Below are 13,561 nucleotides of genomic sequence, written 5' to 3'. Positions count from 1 at the left end.
TTTGATGCTAAAATGATTGAAGTCTATTGATCAATAGATGAGGTGACAGTAACCTCACTCATTGTAACACTCAATAATGTTGCTCCAAAGATTGGTTGGGTGCTTAGTGATGTAGTTGTTACCACAACCAAATCGGGAGAAGCCTTCTCAAATCTGGGTTGCACTAAGACTTTTCTCAAAGAATTGGGAAGAGAGGCCATTACCTCTGCTACTATCTTCTTAAGATCTGAGTCTTCAATACTTTGGATCTCAAGAAGATATTCTCTTATAGCTTCTTCTCTTCTTCATTTTCAGCATCATTTCCTTCTACATTATCAATGTCACCAATTTCTTCATTGTCTTTCTCAACACCTTCTTCATCATCAATTTGCACAACTTGATCACTAGGTATTTGTAGCCCATAGATGTTCTTCCATGCAATAATATTTGAATTCACAATAGATTCTATGTCTTTTAATAGGATTAGGAATGCATTGAATCTAGGGATAATCTTGTGTTCATTAGTCTTTAATTACTCCTTGACTGCCTTATCCAAAAGACTTGGCATAAGATGTTTGAGAATTTATTCTCTGATGTCTTGGGAAACTTTTAATGCATTGTCCCATTGTGGTACAACTTCCTTCAGTAAGTCATCTAGAACCTTTGATTTTAGCTCATCAAGGGAATACTTCCACTTAGCCATCTTTTCCACCATCCTTAATTTGTTTCTTCTCTTCCTTGGTTCTAGTTTCATACTCTAAAAATCTGAAATCACCTGTACATCCACCTTCTTCAAGTCTTTTTAATCTATGCTCAAAGGTGGGGGCAAATATTTTGAATGTGATCTCCTCATCTTCATCATCATCATCACCCAATTTTAGTTTCTTTCTGGATTTTGGCGATCTTATTGTGAACATAATAGGGGAAGAGTTTTGTAGGTTTGGTTATAATTACCTTCCCCTACTTCTTGGGAGGTTCCTACTCTTTAGGTTCTTCTTCCTCTTACTTCTCTTCCTCTCTTTCTTCTTCATTAGGATCATGTCCTTGTCCTTTATTTAAAATGAGTGATGTATCATCTTTTGGGAGTCATAACTTTTGACTCAGATATGGGTTTTGGATGAAATTTTAGGCTCCTAAAAAAATGTCAAAATGGCCACCTATTGAGATAAGCTCAATTGGCAATCCAAATAACTCCTCCTCATGTGACTACTTGTAAAATTTTAGCCAAAACCCATATCCAAGTCAAAATTTATGACCCCCGAAAGTTGATACATCAATGAGAGAACTGGATGATTTGGTGTTCTTTAGTAATTTCTCCACTTTATCCCTTCCTCTCTTTACTACTTGGGGAAGCTTGATTTCTAGTTCAATTCTAGCCTTTGCTTCCTCATAGGTTCCAAAATATGGAGCCTTGGGATCTATTGGCTCATTCAAGAGAGCCTCAATTATGTCTTTAGTATCATCAATATTGACCTCATATCCTAGAGGTTTGATCCATGCCACTCTAGGCCTGACTGCTTGGATATGAACCTTGTCATAGTCAACAAGAAAACATATATCCTACTCATAATCCTCTACCAACTTCCTTGGTATTCTTAATCTAGCTTTCATTTTTTGTTTGAAGGACTCAAAATAGTTATCCATTATACCTTCAAAACTTTCTCCCATCTTTGCTATAAATCCATTTATCTAATATAATACCAATGTATCTTTCTTCCATACCACATTTCTTTTTGAAGGAAACAAATTTTGCACATAGAAAAATAAATAGGTTAACAAGGAAATCAAACTTAAATGGATTATTATTTGAAACTCAGATGCTTTCCATGTTCTTATCAAAGGATAGATTGTTCTACACCATCTTGTAAATAAAGTCAATAGCTTCACAGGAAATGTTGTTCAAAAACCTTGAGCTATATATCATGTGTGCAATAACATGGATGCTAAACTTAATTTCCATGTTAGTTACTTCATTCAATTTCATGCCATTTTCATCCCACTCAACAAGATTCCTTTTAGCCAGTTCAACCCCACCTAGGGTTTTTTTGGTCTTTGCTTTATTTAACACCGACAACCTAATTATCTCATGGATCATCTTATTTGTAATATGGATAAGGTGATCAAACCACAAATGAATTTTGTGGACTTAGCTTAGGATGAACCTAATCCACTTTCCTTGGAAATCCCTCGGCATATGCAGAATATGTGTTAAACCCTTAGTCTCCAGATGCTTGTGCTCAAGTTTCAAAACACCACCCACACATAGATCATTGTATGTCTGGTTTATTACTAGGGTTCCTAGTTCTTGAATAGAACAATGATAAAATGACTAAATATCATGAATAAGGAGAACCTTTGGAGGAATATGTGATTGTGCACCAATAGGGTCAAATGCTTCTACAACTATTGGACTCAATTTGAACTCTGGAGCCTTGCAATCAACTCCTTGAATCAACATCTCTGAACCCTTTCTCATCTTGCTACTAGAAGACACCATTCACTTGATTAAAATTTGAATATGGAAGTAAACTTAAACAATTACTGCTTCAAATCACTCGAGGGCTCTAAATTTTCTCTTCTCTCTTAGCTTTGAAAAATTCACAGTGAAATGATTCAATCAATTCCCTCCTTTTAACAAAATTTGTTCTTTACGATTGTCATTAATGCTTTATACAAATGTTCACTCAGTGACAAGTTGTCCTCCACTTGGTTTAGTCTTCAATGCTTAGAAGACACCTTTAACTTGATAAGGTCTCTTGACTCAGTAGGAACTACCAACTTAGAGAGAACTTTGAACATGGTAAAGTTACCACCACTCAATCTGAACTTGGTACTCAGTAGAGTCACCAACTTGGCATTTGCATCCAAAATTTTTTAAGGTTATGCATCTTGACTTTGCTCGACAAGGTCTTGTGACCCAACCTTGCTCAATAATGTCTTCAACTATCATCTTCACTCAGTGATCCTTGTGCATCTTGAATGTTGATTTGGATCTTTTTCTTACTAACTAGAATTGATGTTAGATGTCTTCTTCTAAATCACAGTTCCAGTAATCTCCATGCAGAACTACGTTGAAATGGTTGAGTCACCCAACTCATTACCTTGGGTGTCAACACTTTCATTACTCTAATTTTTTTCCTTAGGAAATTTCCTTACCTATTTTTGCCTCATTTTTTTTCTAATATTGTTAGCCTTAGCTTTCTTTTCATCTTCAATTCTTCCTCTGTTCATACAATTCTTGGCAAGATGGCCAAGTTTTATACATACAAAACATCTCTTTGTAATATCTCTCTTCCTTGTGTGATGTTTTATGCAGTTTTCTCCTATGTGTCTAAACTCACCACAATAGTGATATTTGCATCATGTATTATAATCCCAACCAAATATAGCTTTGACAATTTGTTATGTTGAGTTCCATTTCTTGATCTTTCACTCTGAAGATTTGTGTCCTTGTTTGTTGCAATTTTGACACTTTCCTTCAAACTTAGATTTCTCTGTGTATTCACTTGCTCTATGTCTTCGTTTGTTGCAACTGTAATACTTTCCATTGAACTTTGATTTACCATTTCTCCAACACTTGTTTGATGTATGTCCTATATTTCCACAATGACTATATGCAGGCCTTTTTCTTTTCTTTTCTTTTTTCTTTTCCTTTTGAGCTCCTTGCTGAGATGATTCACCTTCTTCTATGTATCCTAATCCAACTTTACCTTTTGTCTAAATTGAGTTTTCTTATCTAGCTGATTCATGCTTTCTTATGAATTCATTATCCTTTGATTGGCATGCTTCTCTATACTGAGATCATTCTTCAATTTTTCATTTTCTATCCTCAAGTTGATAAGCTCTTGATTTGTATGATTGAGTTGATCAATTAGATTTGATTGCTAAAGAGATAGTTGATTAATTTCATTGTCCTTTTCTTATATTTCTTCATTGTCTTTGTCTTTTTATTCTATGACTCCAAATAATCTAACTGATTGAATTTCTTTTTCTCTTTTCAACTTTTTGACTTCTTCATGAAGAGTAAGATCCTTTTCAAGTAGATTTGTGATTGTTGCATCAACTTCATTTGAATTTCTTTCTCAACAAATGTCTTCAATTCTTTCTTTAGTGTAGAGATTTTCATTCATCTATGCTCCAAGATCTTTTATTCTTTTTAAGATTTGAAAGAGTTTCTCCTTCACTCTGTTAAGTTGACCCATGGCTAATTGCTAATCCAACTTTTCATTTTCAATAGCTTTCTCTAGTCTAAAGACTTCCATTGACTCTGAAATTTTCTCAAGCTGCTAAACTTCTAATGTAAGAACCAAAGATCTAATACGAATTGTTGCAAATGTAATATAGACTAGGTGACTAGGGGGGTAAATTAGGAACCAATAGAACTTTAAACTTAATTCACCATGTAATTTGATCTAGTTTCATGCATGAAAGACTAAAATCAATAAAAAAATTCATAACACTTTGACACAATATTGGTAACCCAGAAACATTCCAAATAGAAAGTAAAAATGGGGTGGGGATGATATGCACAAGATTTATCAGTATAGTATAAAGTTAGCCTATTAAAGATCACAATTGACCACTTCTATTGATCTTCCCTATTAGGAGAAATAATGACTATTAGGTCTATCTTGTGAAAGGATTGTTTCTAATATTGTTAGCCTTAACTTTATTTTCATCTTCAATTCTTCCTCTACTAATATAGTTCTTGGCAAGATGTCCAAGTTCTGTACATATAAAACATCTCTTTGTAGTATCTCTCTTCCTTGTGTGATTTTTTATGCAATTTTCTCCTGTGTTCAAACTCACCACAATAGTAAAATTCACACCATGTATTATAATCCCAACCAAATATAGCTTTGACAATTTTTTCTACTGGGTTCCATTTCTTGGTATTTGACTCTAAAGATTTATGTCCTTGTTTGTTGCAATTGTGACACTTTCCCTTCAAACTTAGGTTTCTTTGTGTATTCACTCGCTCTATGTCTTGGTTTGTTGCAACTGTAATACTTTCTATTGAACTTTGATTTACCATTTTTCCAACATTTGTTTGATGTATGTCCTATCTTTCCACAATGACTATATTTAGGCTTCTTTTTTTTTTTTATCTAAGATGATTCACCTTCTTCTGTGTATCCTAATCCAACTTTATCTTTCTATCTAATTTGAGTTTTCTTATCCAACTGATCCATACTTTCTTATGAACTCATCATCTTCTCATTGGCATGCTTCTCTATACTAAGATCATTCTTTAATTTTTCATTTTCTATCCTCAAGTTGAGAAGCTCTTGATTTGCATCATTGAGTTGATCAATTAGATCTGATTGTTGAAGAGATAGTTGATTAATTTCATTGTTCTTTTCTTCTATTTCTTCATTGTCTTTGTCTTTTTATTCCACATTCACATAATCTAATTTATTGAATTTCTTTTTCTCTTTTCAACTTTCTGACTTCTTCATGAAGAGTAAGATTCTTTTCAAGTAGATTTGTGATTGGTGTATCAACTTCATATGAACTTCTTTCTCAAAAAATGTCTTCAATTCTTTCTTTAGTGTAGAGATTTTCATTCATCTATGTTGCAAGATCTTTTCTTCTTTTTAGGGCTTGAAAGAGTTTCTCCTTCACTTTCTTGAGTTGATCCATGGCTAATTGCTGATCCAACTTTTCATTTTCAATAGCTTTCTCCATTCTATAGACTTCCATTGTCTCTAAACTTTTCTCAAGTTGCTAAACTTCTAATGTGAGAACCAAAGATATGATACCAATTGTTGGAAATGTAATATAGACAAGGTGACTAGGGGGGCGGGGGGTGGGGGGTGAATCAAGAAACAATAAAACTTTAAACTTAATTCACCATGTAATATGATCTAGTTTCATGCATGAAAGATTAAAATCAATAAAACATTCATAGCACTTTGACACAATATTGGTAACCTAGAAACATTCCAAATAGAAAGTAAAAATGGGGTTGGGATGATACCCACAAGCTTTATTGCTATAATATAAAGTTAGCCTATTAAAGATTAAAATTGACCACTTCTGATGATCTACCCTATTAGGAGAAATAACAACTATTAGGTCCATCTTGTGAAAGGATTTACAACATACAATGAAGTATGCACTCTATTAGGAGATTTGGAATGAGACTGTTAAGTCCACCTTGTAAAAGGATTTGAATGATGCACCTATTAGGATGAATCAATGGATGATCTCTAATCTACAACTCAGTTTTCTAAATGAGATTCCTATGAATAACAATGATCACCTTATTGTGATAGATAAGTCTCTACCTTTCCTTATATTGCTTGTATCCTTCTTCAATTCACACTCATCTGCTTCTTACTTGTTCACATACTCTTCTTATGGATATGATATAATACATTAAATATATACCAATCCACTTAATTACCTTCTGGAGTTAGCTATAATACCAAATTTATCATAACTCACTAAGTTAGCCCACTATTGTAATTTGGGTTTTGAAGACAACTCGGTGATGTTCTGACACTCGAAAAACACTCTCAACACTCAAAAAATCTGTCACTCTGTTGACATTGAAGCTTAGTCCATACTGATCACTTTGAGTAGTAGGAAATTGGTCAACATTGTATGACTCAATGAACACTAAGAAACTTGGCAGATACTATATTACTTGGTTGACACTGCATGGCTTGGTCAACACTGAATTCACTTTGTTAATACTGTGAGCTTGGTAGACACTACAAAGCTCAATTAACACTGTACTCTATCTCAGATGCTCGGTAGATACTATGAAGCTCGTCATGAATTGCAATATGTCTCACTAGCTTGATAGTAATTGAAACACTTGGTTAACACTGCTAGAGTCATGGTAAGCTTGGTAGCAACTGTAGAGCTCGGTAGTAATAAAACCAACTGACTAAGTGTTAAGTCACTAATAGACAAATGATTTGACCATAAGGTCAACATTCTTGCCAACACAAAATAGTTTCAACATAATACAACTGGTATAATTATAATATTAAATAAAATATGCCACAACATAACACCCAATTGACATTGTTCATATTAAAATTAAATCTCAAATACTCTCTTGTAAAGAGTTTTGCACTGAGACCAAAAAAATAGATATGAAACTAATACAAACCTTAATATTTGTTTCAGATACAACAACCAAATCATATACTTCACCAATGGAGGCTTTGAACTTGTCATGAGTCCATGTTGATGTTATTGCGAACTGTGATAATAAAATCAAATCGATGAAAACTTAATTTACATTCCATGGAAAATCCAAAGGAGGAAAAATGCACCTTCCTTTCCTTCAAAGCATATTTTATGTTTTCTTTGTCCTCCTAATACTGTCAAACATACATCAGATTCAAAGTCAAATTTCATCAAAGCAAAGAAACATGCATTGCATTGATTAACAATGATTCAATTTGATAGTAAAAGTGCAGTTAACTTTTCCAATAAAATCATTGATCAATTTCTAACTTTGATACCTGATTTCCACCTCTTTAGCAACATCTTCAATCAAATCCTTGGGCATTGAACCAAATGTGTTTGAAGCCATGAATAGATAAGTAGGATGGTCCTTGACCTTAAAGATGCAAATACAATTCTTACATAGCACATAATCTCAAAACAAACTTAAATAAAACTTGATTTGGAGTAGTGATTATTAAAAATGTTAAAAGTTTGTACATGTATTCAAAAAAAAGTTTAATATTCTAAACATTACTCTAAACATTTAACTCCTTGGCACAGTAATCACGTCAGTGTGTCTTCACTGTAAGAAGGCCACTGGCCTTATGATACTCCATTAATCTTCAGAATTCATCCTAATTTTTTCCCTTCCTTTCAACGTAATTGTTCATGCAATTAAAATAATATTCAAGTCATTCAAATTTACATAAGTAAAACAATAAAAACTATGAAAGCACTACTCTAATTCTGGACAAAATAAAAAAACAAAATGGTTGGAAAAATGAATAACATTGAATTTAATGTCACTTAGAAAATCTCCAAGTGGTCAATTTTATCCAGTCTTGAGCATCTCGCATCATCCTCTAGTCTATCTTTAACTTTTCTCCATTGAGAATTTGCCTACAAATTAGAGAAAAACAATCAATCATTCTAATAAAACTTCTAACTGTAGTAGCATTGTAAAACATTATGAAACAAAAACTAAAGTGTGCACCTTTATGAAATCACACAACTCGAAAAAGGATCTATACTCAATAATATTCCTTTTCCGCTCCTCTTGTGCCTTCTCCCATTCTTGAACCCTCACAAAAATTTATAGTTGATTATGATTGGCATCATAAATACATCAAAACTCTGCATAAATAAGTGATATCATGGTAAAAGAGGATTGTAACATCATACCCTGGCTTTGTTTTTCTATTTTGTAAATTAAAGACCATCTAGATCGATAAGTAAATCAAGGAAAAAATAGTAAATGAGGAACAAGATAAATCCTTTATATGTATGAGTAGCTAAGAGAGTTTCTTATTTTATGAAATAGTATCCAAGTCTTTGAATAAATCAAGGAAAAAATGCCAAAAAAGGGACAAGAAAATGCCATTGCATGTAGGAGTAGATAAGAGACCTGTTATTTTGTGTTATAATATCCAGGTTTCTAAAAATCTAACATTTAAAGCAAAATTCTATATCAAATGACTCATACATTTTACCATGTTTTTTTCATTTTTAGTTGAAGTAACAATATACAATAGGGAATTCTAAAAGAATATATTTTAGCTCATGATTTCTATAGTTAGCTGATCTTTGTCTCTAACCCAAGGATTTATGTCTTAATTTCCCATAAAAAGACACTATCATGAGTAACTTTTCTCTGAGATAATACGTGTAATCGAATTGGTTAAGCCCATTTCACTAAGTTTTGTCACAATTAAATAGCCAATAGAATCACAAATTTCAAACTTTATATTTACATAGATAACACAAGCTCATTATCATTCAACAATCAACAAGCCAACTACCATAGCTTATTCCTTCCATCATTCAATCCTCTTTGGAGGAGAAAACACCCACATGCCATAAACTCACATCCATGCTATGTCAAAATGTTATCTAGCTAAAATAAAAATATATTTTCTAAAATGTCCACAACATTTTGAAAATAGAATGTTGTGAATTAATTTTGACTGCACCTTGCTACTTCTAGCCAAACCATTGATAATGCCACTTGGAAAAGAATATAGTCAAGAACAATGTTCATGAATGAAGATGGACATATTACTCTAATTATAAGGCCAATTAGGTTCAATGGAAACATACAGACAATCTACCAGTTCTATAACAAGTCATTGGGACATGAGAAATATAAAAAAATGTAGAGCCATGTCATAACACAAATTCAAAGCAATGACAAGACTTTTCCTCCAACTCAACAAGATATCCTCAAAGAGTTCCTCTCTATCTCTTCCTCGATCAATTGCATGAAACCTTGTATCACTCTTAAATAGAGTGACAACCTTGATGCATAGTGAAAGTTAAAAATATTAGTTTAATTGAGCACAACCTATGCGATAACTACTATGAACACCAAACATTAAAAAATCCCAAAATATACTAAAATGCTAATCAGACGAACCAACCTCCATCATGTTGCCGATGTAAGTTCCTCAATTTCTTGAGAACAATATATCAAGCCAATATTCAATGGAATTTTAATTTTGTCAAAGTCCACTTATTTAGTTCTCGAAATCCATATTTAAGTAAATTACATTCATTTTATGAAAAATATAACACAAACGTTACCTCCAACATAATGATAAACTCCTCCTAAAGCCTTTTATGTTGTATGTGTCGTTCTTCAACCTCATGCTTTTTATGCTGGGCTAAGTACTAATACACAAGAATTGCAGAGTAAATGAATAACATTAGCGTTAACATTCCATCCTTAACCATATTTGCATTAACTAGTACATCTTTATTTTTTATTTTTTAATGTAACATTAAATTTAATTTCTTAAGCAGCAAACCACTATCATACTTCATTGAAAGCTTGTTTCCTCTCCCTAAGAGTTTTGAGAGCTCTATATTGCTTATCATTGATGATTATCTTCTTACCTATAAAATAATATTTTCATTTTTCCCTTTCTTTCTTTCTTTTTTAAAGGAGAAAATATCAATTGAATGAAAATAAAATATGCAACTTAGGATATTTTGTACAACCTGCTCCCATGTCCAATCAAATTCAACATGGGCAGACTCAAGAATTTCCTTAAAAGAATTTTTTACCTCTTGAGAAAGGAATAAACCATGTAATAAGCCCATAATAATGAAAATATAAACACAAAACGTTAGATCCACTCATTCCTTGTGATAGAATGAATTTACATTACAAGCTAAAATCACCAAGCAATATACTAATCAATATATCTGGTTAATTTCTTACATACAATAATGATTATCAAAGATAATATTGCATACTATTTTGTTTGCATAAGTCAAAGTCTCCTCATCAACAAATTTTTCTTTTGATGGAGGAATTGCATTAACCCTTCCAGTTACTAGCATTGCATATTTAGCTTCCTACATTTGATACCAAATACAATATCTAACATGAAAAGGGAGCAAATAAATAGTCCTTTTTACACAATCAACCGCTATATTATACTAGAAACAAAATAGTGTGAAATCAATAATAAAATTGCTTGGCAGCGTGCATTAGATACTCTTAGCTAGCAATTCAAGACAGTCATTGCAAAATGTTGTCAACAATATGTAGCAAGGATAATGTTTTTAGATCTAACTTTAAAAGCTTGAGCAAAAAAACCACTTAGCCTAAATATTGCTTACTAAAATAATAATAATTAACTTGAGGATTAAATAGTAGTGATCAATTTTAGGATTTATAAAATCACATAAAACATTCATAACAAAGTTGCATTCCCTAAAATTCAGCTTGGTTTTCCTAGCTAAGATGGATGTACTATTTAAGGTTCCCAAGATTTATATTAAAAATTATGAGCCTCAAATCATACATTTAAAATTAAAAGAAAGCAATGCAGAAAACCATACTTGATGTATCACATAACAATTTTCTACGTTAATTTTGAAGTTCAACCATATATGTTAATAAAAGAAGCAATCTTAAAGATTAAAAATGGAAGGTGATGATAAACTTTGTTTCAAATGAGGATAACAAAATTTAAATTAGACAAGCTTAAAAGAAATATTGTGCTATAAGATACTATATTAATCTAAACATATAAAATAAATAAAATAGTTATTTGCATCTATTGTTCTTTGAAAATAATCTAAATAAGAAGATATCTAAAACATGTCCTACCTCTTGATCTTGGGTAGAAATATCATCCATTCCTCCTTCCTTTGAATTGCCACTTTTTGACCTAAAGAAACATGAATATATAGTAGATTAGAAATTTTCAACTGAAATTGTTACCTCTTTCATGCATCATAGCCTTTTACAAACCCAACTATAAAATTTGTTGTAAATACAGATTTTGTGACTTACTAAATAGAATATGCATACAATGTTGCATCAATTGTGGCATTTGTAGCTTCTATAGTCATGACAAGAACTATAGTAGAGGAAGTCGATGTCATAGCTAGAGGGATGACAATATTTGATAGGATTGAAATAGGTGGAGTGGCAATGGATATTGACACCACCATAGCTATTGGCATGACACCAATTGCTAGAGTAACTATGGGAGCAGATGCATCCAAAGAAGGTGAGACAGCTCCAATCAAGGTTGGAATAGTGGGAATGACAAAAGGCATTAAAGTATTTAGATTTGTGGGGATGATTTTGTTGGAGAAGAAACTATTGCAACTAGAACATGTGATAGAGCCATAGATTGCGATCATTTAGAGTTTGTGATTGGATTTTCTACATTTTATGCCTGCTCTCGAGCAATTTGAAGAGTCCAGAGACAAAAAGAAAAATAAAATTGTCAAAACAAAAATGACTCCCTGATTATTGTAGAAGTTAACAATCATCAAACAACTTGAAATTTCTTTAGATAGAATAAAATAGCTATACCAACCCTTAGATCATCTAGAATTGTCCACTTGGAAAGTTTTGCAACCTTATTGTAATAATACTTGTAAAGCAGACAAAAAAAATCCAAATAGTTAGATATCTAATAATAGTAGAGCTCAAGGTAATTGAAATTGTCCAAAAATTGAGAGCATTTTATGCAAGTATGAGATTACTACTTTCTTCCCTCTAGGGTCGTGAATTCTTTCTAGACAATGGATGCATCTTGTTAGGATTTTTAGGGCTATACCTAGAAAGCTCAATTTATTAGGATAGTTAGAAAATAGGTTATTTTATGTTGATATGAAGTGTTTTTAGATGTTAGAAGATGCTTTTAAACTTCAAACATGTATAGTATAAGGTATCTCAACATATTTTTTTAAACTAAGCAAGTCCCCAGGGTATGTTTTTATACCCCAACCATACATGGCAGGACTTGTTGCTCTAAATAATGTTCCTAGAGGTATGGGTAATAGTAAATATTGGGAGAATTTTGTAGCAATGAGTTCCTCTCTAATGCATCTAGAGTTCCAAAGATGTTTAGAAGTTCAATCTAGGATATTGGCAGCCAAAAGGACTTCAAAAGTTAGTGGAAGCAATCATTTATACCCTCAAGTGCCTTTATATGGTCTTAATCTTTTCAATATGAACCATTCTAACTAGATATCTCCTATTAGGGGTGTTGTTGAAAATAATGTAGAGATTCATAAGTCATTTCATTTGGATGTTATACCTTCTTATTGCCTGAAATAAGGGTGTCAATTTTTGCTTGAACAGTCTTGGCTGCAGGCTTCTATGCAGAAAAGTAATGTTAAGCTTAACCTATCCCTTTATGGGAAATTATTCAAACATGTTAAACAAAAATTTCACTTTTAATTGGTAAATTAATAATAAATAAAGTAGTCAATAGAAAATATTAGTATTTTGATACTAAGGAATTCATGGCAAAGGAAGCAAAGGGAGAATAAACAAGTGATTTTACAACTAGAGAGGAGGAATCAAGAAGCATCATAAATAATGAAGAAGAAACTTAAATCTATGCAAGTTCACCTTTGTTTACAATTTGAGCTTTGTTCACCATTTATACCTTTTGCACAATATCTTCTTCAGATTCTTCACTATTAGATTCTTCAAAACTACTCTCTTTCTTCTTTGAAATGGCTTTACTTGGTGCCGAAGCATTCTAATAAATAAAATACTTAGCAACTTGTAATAAAATAAATTTGACATAAACAAATTTACATAGCCATTTACAATTAACAATACAAACAACATTGACGAGCTACTTACTAACTTGTAATCAAATATACTTGATATTAACATCATTTAATAGCAACATATAATAAACAATATTAACTAGCAATTTATACTGAACAAAATTAGTTTAAAATCAAAACACAAAAACTAAGAACTTCAAATTTATGTAAGTAAATAACCCTGTGTAGTGCCTGCCCCTAAATCATATTTCAGTTATCTTTGCCAAACTCTTTTAGGCCAGTTTTATACTTGATGTTTAGTAGCATTACTTTCAGATTATCAGATATTGTTTTACACTCAGTTTAT

General features: G+C 32.0%; 1 pseudogene; it reads right to left on the bottom strand.

Moving 5' to 3' along the window:
- Positions 1–265: 265 nt before the first annotated feature.
- LOC149552868 (pre-mRNA-processing protein 40A-like) overlaps positions 266–13,561 on the bottom strand; it is a 198,809-nt pseudogene continuing 185,513 nt past the window's right edge.

Source organism: Cupressus sempervirens, chromosome 6, assembly GCF_028749045.1.
Source record: "Cupressus sempervirens isolate cs-2001-9-10 chromosome 6, ASM2874904v1, whole genome shotgun sequence".
Taxonomy (NCBI): Eukaryota; Viridiplantae; Streptophyta; class Pinopsida; order Cupressales; family Cupressaceae; genus Cupressus; species Cupressus sempervirens.
Note: the sequence above shows the minus strand (reverse complement) of the source record. Positions and strands in the feature narration are given on the sequence as shown.